The 11,101-nt window shown below is 37.7% G+C and overlaps 1 pseudogene; it reads left to right on the forward strand.

Annotated features, from left to right (window-relative positions):
* The first annotated feature begins 6,156 nt into the window (after nt 1-6,156).
* On the forward strand, nt 6,157-8,577 carry LOC107673151 (uncharacterized; annotated as a pseudogene).
* The last annotated feature ends 2,524 nt before the right edge of the window (nt 8,578-11,101 follow it).

Genomic DNA, 11,101 nt, shown 5'->3' on the forward strand with positions numbered 1-11,101 from the left:
ATTTCTACAGTGTCAGTAACTGCATGTTAAATAGATGTGGTGCTGTGGATTAAATTGCTTATTTACGGTTTAGTTGACCTCCACACTCAGTTTACATGGTCGGTACTTCAATCAGGTTTCCACTAGCTTCACCACAGAGACCTTACTGTTCACATAAGTGCCGTGTGTCGAATTCAAATGAGCAAGCGCTGCTTATTATCACTTCAATTGAGCGGTGAAAGTGTCGAGCTGCAGTCGTTGTCAGCGCTGTGGCAGCGGGAGACACCGGTCCGGTGTGGTCCAGCTGTTCTCTTGCGCTGCGTGGTTTAATCCGGTAACTAAAAGCTGCGGTTTTTAAAATAACCACGTTCGTGTGGACTGTGCCATTTCATTACTTGACTTTTAGTGTTTGTTTCCCATATGCTACAGTAAACCTGAGGCGATTAAAAGATACCTGCAACACTAGTGTAAATGAGTACAAATACATTTGTATCGCTCATATCTTTTGGACTGAAATAGTGCAGACACTGGACAAGGATTAATCTTGCTTGTGTCAAGGGCTACATGTATGTTTTGGCTTTAAAAACCGTGCTTAATATGCGGGTGTGTGGTGGGGTTTCGACAATCTGCACACCGGGGAAAGCTCAGGTGCTCTCGAATGGCCAGTCAATTATACGTTTCCTTTCCTCCACAGTCAATCAAGTCGGGCCTCCTCAATCCGTGGGCCCTGGGGTTTAAGCAGGGCCTTATGTTAATCTGGCCCTGCTTAAGTATGAAAAGTATTTTTTTATTTTGAAATATTACAACCCAGGGTGCCTCTTGATGATTTGCTAGTTCGAGAATCTTTGAAAACAGGCTATCAGTAGTGGAGCAATATGGAGTTCAAATATTGATTTAATAAAGTTGCAAGCTTTATATATAAATGTAAAATAAAAATCAAAGTTAAGAACGAGCAGGGAGAATAAATGTAAAGGGAGTGTGGAAGCTAATGTTTCTAAAAGTAAATTCTAAAATGCTGTAAAGATTGAGAGACGTTTTAATTGATTGCATTTCCCCGTGTTTTTGGTCTATTTTATCTTTAGAAAGTGTTTATTTGATTAACACCAGTAAATAATAATGCCAGTTTGTTTTTATATGACGGTTTTGAATGTTCTAATGCACAACAACGATAGCTATGTTCATGGAAATAAAGTTATGAAATCAAATATACTTTTTCAATTATTGCATTTGCTGAGGGGCTTAAAAAAGGGGCTCGTTTATAAATTAATACGTTAAATTGAATACATTTCAATAAAACTGACTAAAAATATAGGCTGTAATGTCACAGAATGTCAGACTGAAGCATATGGATGATTTTTATGGATGGATTTTTATGGATGCATTTATATGGATGATCTTACTCAGAGACTTAAAAACTGTAAGACTTTTGAACCATCTACTGTATGCAGATGACCTAGTTGTAATGTCACCTTACTCTGCTGGGCTGCAACAGTTGCTTAGAGTCTGCTCTGACTATGGTGAGCAATATGATTTAAAGTTTAACATCAAAAAGAGTGTTGTTATAATAGTGAGGACAAAGGAGGACCGTAAGGCCGTGTTCCCCTCTTTTTATTTGGCTGGACAGGAGTTATCTGTGGTGAATAAGGTCAAATATCTTGGTCACATCATTAGAAGTGACCTTTGTGACGATGATGACATTCAGAGACAGTATTGTAAATTGTATGCACAAGCTAACATGCTTGTTCGTAAATTTAGCATGTGTACTGATGATGTCAAAATAGCTTTGTTTAAAGCCTATTGCACTCCACTGTATACTGCCCACTTGTGGTGCAGTTACAGTAAAGCTAAATTTAACAAGTTGCAAGTTGCATATAATGATGCATTGCGACTTTTATTAAAAGTCCCTCGGTGGACAAGTGCCAGTCAGCTTTTTGTTCAGAATCAGGTGCCCATGTTATATGCTGTTATCAGAAATTTTGTGTTAAATGTATAAAGCGACTTGAGGCCTCTAAAAATTAAATTATTGTGATCTTGGAGAAGAGCACTGTTAGGTACACCTCCGCATTTTGGAGGCACTGGAGAAAGTGCTTATATGGACATTAGGTGTAAATTATTTTCTTGTTATTTGTTGTTGTTATCCATGTTGTATGTTGTTTTTGTATGCTTTTTTTATTTTATATGGACCTTTTTGAGTCTGAAATAAAGATATCATCATCATCATCATCATTATCATCATATACTGCCATTTATCGGCCTACTACTTTAATTGATTTTCTTCAAGAGGTTTATTATAAACTGAAAACTATTAGGCCTATTATAGAGACCTTTTTATGTCGGAGTAGGATCTGAGTGGGAGATGGTATACCGGTGAGCATGAGCGTAACATGAGCGGAACATTTGCTTGGTCCGTGAGCGACGGTCATAGAGCGGAATATTGAGCAGAGCATAACACAGCTCCATTCCGCTCACATGCTCTGGACTACATTAATACAGTTTAAAGTTTACTTTCAGAATCTATGAAAATGTTAATAATTTTAATATAAATAAGAGGGTTCATAAAAATGTTATCTTAATTTTTTTTAGTACTTTCTTGAATAAGCTATTTCACTTAACAGATGTTTACATTTAGTCCACAAGACAAAATACCTGCATTTATAAAAATGACCCCTGTAACAGATCGGCCAAGCTCCACCACCACCTAATCACAACGATCTCTATCACCGGAGTACTGAGCACCTGCACCTGTCACCAATCAAGCAGCTCATTAACCAGCCTGTATAAAAGCACACACCTCAGACACCCTCATTGTCCGGTCTCGTACACATGTAGAGGACTTTCTGACTTTACTACTGCTTCCATTTGAATACTTCCTGCATTACTTACCGCCTGTGTTCCTCCTAGTGTCTCCTCGTCTCCAAGTGTCTCCTGTTCCTGGATCGCTGAGGTGTGTGCTCCTCCTGTGTGCATTCTAGCTCCTGTAAAGACAAAGACTCTGATTATTCCACTCGTCATATCCTTTTAACTGTTTTACGAACTATACACTCACCATATCATCATCTGGATCCTACACCCGTACTCTCTGTGACCTAATAAACTTGATTTGTATCTACTAACCTGTTGCGTCAGATCTCTTCCGTTACAACCCTGTTCAAAACTTTCTTATTCTTAATACTCTTTGTTGTTACCTGAATGATCCACAACTGTTTTTATGTTTTGTGATAGTTGTTCATGAGTCCCTTGTTTGTCCTGAGCAGTTCAACTGCCCACTGTTCTGCTGGAAAATCCTTTAGGTCATGCAAATCCAAAAGCTGCAAACAGTCACTGATGCTCTAGCAGGAAACACGGAGCATTGAGAGCATCATGTTTCCTTTTTGAGCATCAGTAACTGTTTGCAGCTTTTGTAATGGTGTCGCTGCTGGAAAATGTTCAAATATGCAGAAGATACTGGAAAACCAAAGAATCTGCAGCCCTGAGAGCCCATTATTATAGCTTTTGACATTAATGCAGACTTTTTTTTCACAGATAAAAGAAACTGGCTTAACTTATGTGCTCTGTTTGCCTAAAGCAGATTACCGGTAATAATGTTTAAATAATGTTCAGTTTCATGCACCGACTGGTCGTTTTGCTTCGTAAAACCTCAAAGTATCGTTAGGAGCCACGATATTCATTTGGTCTTGCCTGTATGTTTTTTGTTTAATTTTCTTTTTTTTCTCGACTCTCAAAAACCAGCAGCCACAGAGGTGCAGTGTATGAATCACCAAAGACCACAATTTCAGCTAAAAATCTTTACAGTTCTACAGTTCTAATGTCAAGGCAAGAATGGGCTGTAGAAACTAATGTAAATGTCTTTCGGTATGGAGCAGAAGTTTGGAGTTCCATAATTAACAAAAGCCAGACTTGTTCACTGGATAAATAATAATAATACAGCATGAACCTCCCAGGTCCAAAGTAAAGATACATATTTTTCTACAGAGAAAATCAAGTTTTATTGGTTGGTTTAGCCATAATAGTTTAACTAGTCATTACTAGTAAATCAACTAGTCATTAAGTCAGTGGGTGAAAAACATTAACAAATTGAATAAAAATCTATTCTTAAATAAGCTTTTCAAAAGAATTTGGTTTAACTGTATAATCTGTATAAATATGGAGTTGCTTTGCTTTTCTTCTGAACTGGTGTATTACATTTTAATATTTTATTAGGCTATCTGTTGCCTGTGTTGTTACTGTTGTCATATTGTGTGTGATTTTAATTTTAAAACCCATTTTGGGTTAATTTAACCCAGCAGTAGGCCTATAGTAAATTGCAAACAATATTTGAATTAAATAAAACAGTCCACCATGTTTATTGTTTCAGTGTTTATTACTGTGTGTTTATTGGCATGATAGTTTGGCCATAATAGTTTAACTAGTCATTACTAGTTAATCAACTAGTCATTAAGTCGGTGGGTGAAAAACATTAACAAATTGAACAAAATCTATTCTTAAATAAGCTTTTCAAAAGAATTTGGTTTAACTGTATAATCTGTATAAGTATGGAGTTGCTTTGCTTTTTTTCTGAATGGGTGTAATAAATTGTAATCTTTTATTAGGCTATCTGTTGCCTGTGTGATTTCAATTTTTAATTTAATTTAACCTAGCAGTAGGCCTATAGTAAATTGCTAACAATATTTGAATTAAATAAAACAGTCCACCATGTTTATTGATACATTACCTGATATATAATGTATGTATGTATGACCTACTGTATAAACAATTGTTTCAGAGCAATTTGTTGTAGTCACTTACCCTGTAACTACATGGAACAAGGAGGGAGCAAAGCACCACTTTAATGTACCCACTGTATATATATCTAGGGATTTTGCCTAGGGCGTCAAATTGGCTAGAAATGGCCCTGAAACCAGCATTTATGTCAAAGCTTTCAGTAAATCTAGACACGGGCTGGTGTGTAGGAATATTAATTTACATTTATGTTTAATAGCAACTGTGTCTAATGTCTTTCAGAATGTTATATGTATAAATATAGTAAAAGTTTTATTTAAAAATATATCAAATGTAGTGTTTTACAGATAAAGTAGACTAATGAATTGTTGTTCTGTAAACACACTGAGTAAAGGTGAAGTTCTTCTGTGACGTGGACACATTCAGTCCAGATCACACTATGAGTTTTGGGTGAGTTTAAATTCATGTGCTTTCTACAGGAAGGTAAATTATTACTTGTTTATAAGTGAATGTAATTCACTCTGGGCTTTTTGAAGATTCATGCGTTTTCACTTCATATGTTTTATAATTTTTACTTCATCCACCCAGTAGGCTGCTAGTAGTCCATCTTTCTGAGGAAAAGCAGTGGTAGTTGATAACCAGGTAGGTGTAACGCCAAGCCAGCAGAGGGAGCCCTCACCCGAGTACTGACCGGGCTCCACTCCCTCTTGTATGACGAATGATCTGCTTGCTTCTCGGACTCTGACCCTCTGCCTGATTATCGACATCTGTGTAAAGCCTTATCCTTTAATAAACTTCCGCACATGGATTCTAACCAAACTCCAGCGTCTCTGTTACAGTAGGTTACGCAGAACATATTTTGCATTCCACTACGCTGTTTTTGAATTGTTTTTCTATGCAAACATGCACTAGAAGGGCATCTTTGACTGTCGCATATGAAGCATTTTTAAAATGGTTTGTCAAAATAGTTTCCGAGTTCATGCTAAAAGTTCAAGTACAGCAGTGATGCTCAACACTGACCCTTGATGTTTAGTTAGAGATTAAATTAATGATGAAAAGGGATGAAAAACTAAACTCTAAATTCTAAAGTGGAAATGAAGGACCATGGTTGAGAATCTCTGCTGTACTTGAACTTTTAGCCTAAACTTGAAACTTGACAAATGTGTACAAATTATGCATGATTACAAAAAAAAAAAACAGCACTACACACCTAAAGCGTATACTGTATCAGTTGATAGTTTTCAGTCACGTGAGGCACGGTGACCTGGAGAGCTAAACATCCAGAGAACTACGATACAGGCATGTCACTTTTTCCTCTGTTTCAAGCCAAGAACAAATGTGTGAACAAAATGCAAGTTTTGGGCACTTGTGATTCATTTAAAGCACTGTAGTATTATAATCACCAAAAACAACTGGACATTCCAAAATGCTTGACGTGGAAAACCTTAATGTACCAAAATGGTGATATTAATGGTGATATTAAATGATCAAATTCAGTATACACCTTATTTTTTGTGAACAGTAATTTTCATCAAGTAGTTCAAAACAGAGAAGATATACACATTAGATTGATACAACTACACAACTCACCCACCAGGTAGACTTGCACTGTGCTGAGGAATTACAAGACATTGTAGTGGAGAAAAGTTCAAAGTAAAATACCTAATCATAAGATAAATAGAAAATATTCTGGATTCATCTGTTTGGGCTTTTAAGCCTCTGATCTGTTTGAATATTAAGTATTAATCTTTTTTTTTTTTTACACACATAAAATGGGTTTTATAACTTTTAATTTGTTCATCAAGTACTTGAATTCTGTTCAGGTTGTGTGCTGCTACCACTTACATTACATTAATTCCACCAAACACAGCTTTGTTGCCCTCGTTTTATGTGTCAGGTATTTAAATAACCAGCTGTAGCCTACCAGTTTCGGTCGGCAGGTGGGACTGTTGTCAGAAGTCAAGTTTCTTGCTCTCAGCGCGAAGCCCCTTATCTTTTCCAACCTTAGCAACGCCCCTGGTACAAACCTGGTAAAAAATAACTTTTTACCAGCCTTGTTTTGCCCTCCTGGTGGTGAGGTGTGACGTCATGTAAAAACTATGAATTGTTCACATCAAAACCAAAGTACACGGTGGACTAAATGAAATAAAACCTCTGGCATCCAACCATTTCAAAAAGAGTAACATGAGAAGACATATTTTAAATGTCAACTGTATTTAAATGGCCCTTCTTGTTTCTTTACATTTATTAAGTTCATGTTAAATGTATGTAACACAAAATATCTTAAATTCTTGCTACACATTTATTTGTCTCCATATTTTACAGACAGCCAAGTCTTTCACCATGCAGATCAACTCTGATTGATCGAGGTCCTCCAAAACGATTCTTGATGAAAATGGGAAAGTCAGAAAATGGACTTGTAGGTTAAAAGATGCCAGTAAAGAAAATAATATTAATCTTCTGGTGGGAGAAAATGACGTTGGTAAGACGACTCTCATCAACACTATGGTCAACTACTTACTGGGAGTGAATTTTATGAAGTATGAAGTGTGGTATGAAATTACAGAAGAAGAAGAAGCAAGTGACCAATCAGAATCACAAACCTCTGAAATCGCCATGTATGAGGTATTTTCGGTAAAGAATCCTGTATCGCTCACCATCATTGATACTCCAGGCTACAGAGACACTAGAGGATTGGATAAAGGTCTGGAAGTTGCTGAGAATTTAGCCACTCTGTTTCAGAGCAATGATGGAGTTCGTGAAGTCGATGCCGTGTGTTTTGTGATTCAAGCATCTAAGAATCGTCTCTCAGACAGACAGCATTATATTATCAGGTCAATTCTGTCTTTGTTTGGAAGAGACATTGTGGACAATATTGTGTTCTTAATCACACACTCTGATGGTCTGCCACCCAAAAACGTCATCGGTGCCATTAATAAAGCTAGAATCCCCTGCAGACGAGACAAAAATGAACCAACCTGTTAATTGCTTATTCAACAACCTGAAGCCCGTCACACTAGAGAACGTCACATTCGTGCTCAAAGAGACACCTGGGAAGACAGTGTGGAAGAGATGAAGCAACTCCTTTTGTCTCTGGACCAAAAAAACAGGAGTTTAGAGTTGACTTGACTTGTCCTGATGAAGTGCATTTGATTTGAAGCATACATCCGCAGCTTACAGCTGTGAATTCAAGAGAAGGAGTCAAAGAAGTTTAAAAAACTCAGATCCAGGAGGCAATGAGACAAAACAAGGAAAAAATTGACACGTGAACAAACTTTACCATTAAATTCAAAGAGACAGTTAAAATGAAGGTCCCCATCGAGAGCAAGTCATGGAAGCACAGGAAGGCGACGACCTGCACTGTCTGTGAGGAAAACTGCCATGAGTTTGACTGCTGGTGGGTTTCTGATCCCAGCAAATGTGAAGTCATGAAGAAAAGCTACTGCACAGTGTGCACAGGGAAGTGTCATCACAGCAAACAAGTCAAAGAAAACAAGAAATACGTCATCAGCACCTCAAGCATGAAATTTAAATTTGAGGAATTTAGAAAAGAAGCATGATAAAGCTCAAGAAGAGTCCAAGAAGTTTTCGGTTATAATGGATGACCTTGATAATGATCTGATGGAGATGAGGACCAAAAGTCAAATCTTCTGTCCGAAGCTTATGAGACCATCAAGCATCTGTCTCAGATCGCATTAAAACCAGACTCTGCCTTCACTCTTCAACATCTCGACTTCTTCATCCCCAGAGTGAGGGAGGCTGGGAAAGAAGACTGCGTCCAAGAGCTTGAAGAAAGCTGAAGAAGCAAATAAAGATGCTTTGAGTTATCTGAAAGCTGGTCTGGCAAACTGGAACCTTTCTTTGGTGGACACCGAATAAATGCAGTTAAATGAATAAATGCAAATGAAGACGACTGCTTAGAAAGAGAAATCAATGCAAGTGACTTTCTGTAGATCTGAAAATAAGTTAATCTCAAGTTAATTTTCATGTCTGTTTTTAGAGTTTATTTAAAACAAAGCAAGCTTGGTTACATCTCCAATCTTTTAGTTCCTGTACTCTAATAATAAATGCGTATCATTCGTTTTTGGGTACTAGACACAATTTAGTTTGCAACCACAAACAATGATTTATTCACTACTGTGTTGATTCTGGTTAAACCATTTCATATTTTATGTCCATCAATTTTCTGTTATCTCTTTTGCTTTTAATTTGTTATTTCACACAGATTGGCTGTCTGTAAGAACATGTCGTAAGTGAAATCTCTATGACCAAACCAGTCAAACCTCCTTTAGGTTAGTGACAAATAATTCGTGAAAGTAATTAAAAAAGAAAGAAACATTTAACACATTTAAAGCACAGACCTGCTAATATCTGAACATTACACATGTATAAATCTCTTCACTGAAGTGCTATATAGGGCACTCATGAAAGTGGCGCACAAACTCTTATCAAAGACTTTCTGCACTGTTTATGACTGACATCTGTTGGTCAATGGGTTAAGTGCACATCACGTTGTTGTTTTTTATTTATTTATTTTGTATTTATTATTATTTCAACAGGTCCAGTGGTGGTTTCTGGGCGATATGGTCTGCATGGATGCTCCGGTTACCCATTTATTCCTTTAGGAAAAAGGGAGAGAATCCTGTAAATATGGTAATTTTACGAAGAACGCTGATGTGTATGTTTGCATTTTTTTTTTTACATGCCAACTGGTACTGTTCAGGTGGCAGGACAAGCTCAAGCAGAGAGACAGTATTGAGCACTGGACAAATGTAAAGGTTTTTTAAGCTTACACATTGATTGGAAGGTTTAATGAAGAGGTTAAACGTTTAAAATTCAAAAACATTTTTGGTTACAAAAATAAAGTGAAAAGATGCCTTTCAAACCGTATTGCACCTACCTTGTAATATAGCTCAATGTCCACTAGAGGGAGGAATAAAATCCTGAAAAAGAATGAATGGCTTGTTTTGAGATTCAGAATGAGAACAGCTCTGACAGAACGGAGACTTCTGAAGATGTTCAGTGACATGTAAGTAGTATTGCAGTGTGGCAGCGTATGTGTTTTGCACCAGTGAATCTATTTTGTGGTTCTCTAGCTTGTTAAAGGGGTCATGACATGAATAATCACATTTCCATTGATCTTCTGACACGCAGTGTAGGAGATCTTTATGCCATTAAAACATCCTGCATGTTTCATAGCTTTAAACGTCCTCCTCATTTAAACAAAACATTTATTTAATCAAGCTCCAAAAACATCTCATTTGGATGTTGAAGAAGGAGAGGCTGCAGTCCTGGAGCAAGCAGATATACGGCCCAGGCAGTTTTACGCCCCTGTTGTTCCTCATGCGTCCAGTATTTGTGCAGTATGATGAGCCATCAGAACACACCAGGTCTAAGCAACACGAATAAGAGGTATGCTAAATAATAGGGATGCACCGATACTGGTCTCCTGTACTCGTACTCGTACTCGTAAAAATGCCCCGATACCAAACGCCGATACCACACAGCATGTGATAAGCGCCATATTCAAACAAAGAAACACTGACAACAGACAGCAGAAAGGAGTTATGGATGTCTACTACGAAGTATATGTATGCAATGAATATAATGTTAAACATTCAGTATTAAGCCTGTATAGCTGATTTGCACGAGCAAAGCACGCTGAGTGGATTGAGCGCGTGGTGGCACAGATGCGCGAGCTTGTCCAGTGAATATATCTTTCTCACAGACATCACTGGAAAGTTTGTAGTTCGGTCGGATATGTCAAAAACAAGTAAGTAAAACATTCACAAGTTACTTAACGGTAGGGAGAGAGAGAGAGAGACAGAGAGAGAGAGAGAGAGAGCGAGCGCACTTCTGTTGTGTGATCTTTGATGTTCACTCACTTAGGCCATTGGATTAAAACTAAATCAGTCCTGGAGCAAGCAGATATACGGCCCAGGCAGTTTTACGCCCCTGTTGTTCCTCATGCGTCCAGTATTTGTGCAGTATGATGAGCCATCAGAACACACCAGGTCTAAGCAACACGAATAAGAGGTATGCTAAATAATAGGGATGCACCGATACTGGTCTCCTGTACTCGTACTCGTACTCGTAAAAATGCCCCGATACCAAACGCCGATACCACACAGCATGTGATAAGCGCCATATTCAAACAAAGAAACACTGACAACAGACAGCAGAAAGGAGTTATGGATGTCTACTACGAAGTATATGTATGCAATGAATATAATGTTAAACATTCAGTATTAAGCCTGTATAGCTGATTTGCACGAGCAAAGCACGCTGAGTGGATTGAGCGCGTGGTGGCACAGATGCGCGAGCTTGTCCAGTGAATATATCTTTCTCACAGACATCACTGGAAAGTTTGTAGTTCGGTCGGATATGTCAAAAACAAGTAAGT

Source organism: Sinocyclocheilus anshuiensis, unplaced genomic scaffold (assembly GCF_001515605.1).
Source record: "Sinocyclocheilus anshuiensis isolate Anshui unplaced genomic scaffold, SAMN03320099.WGS_v1.1 scaffold720, whole genome shotgun sequence".
In the NCBI taxonomy this organism is placed as follows: domain Eukaryota; kingdom Metazoa; phylum Chordata; class Actinopteri; order Cypriniformes; family Cyprinidae; genus Sinocyclocheilus; species Sinocyclocheilus anshuiensis.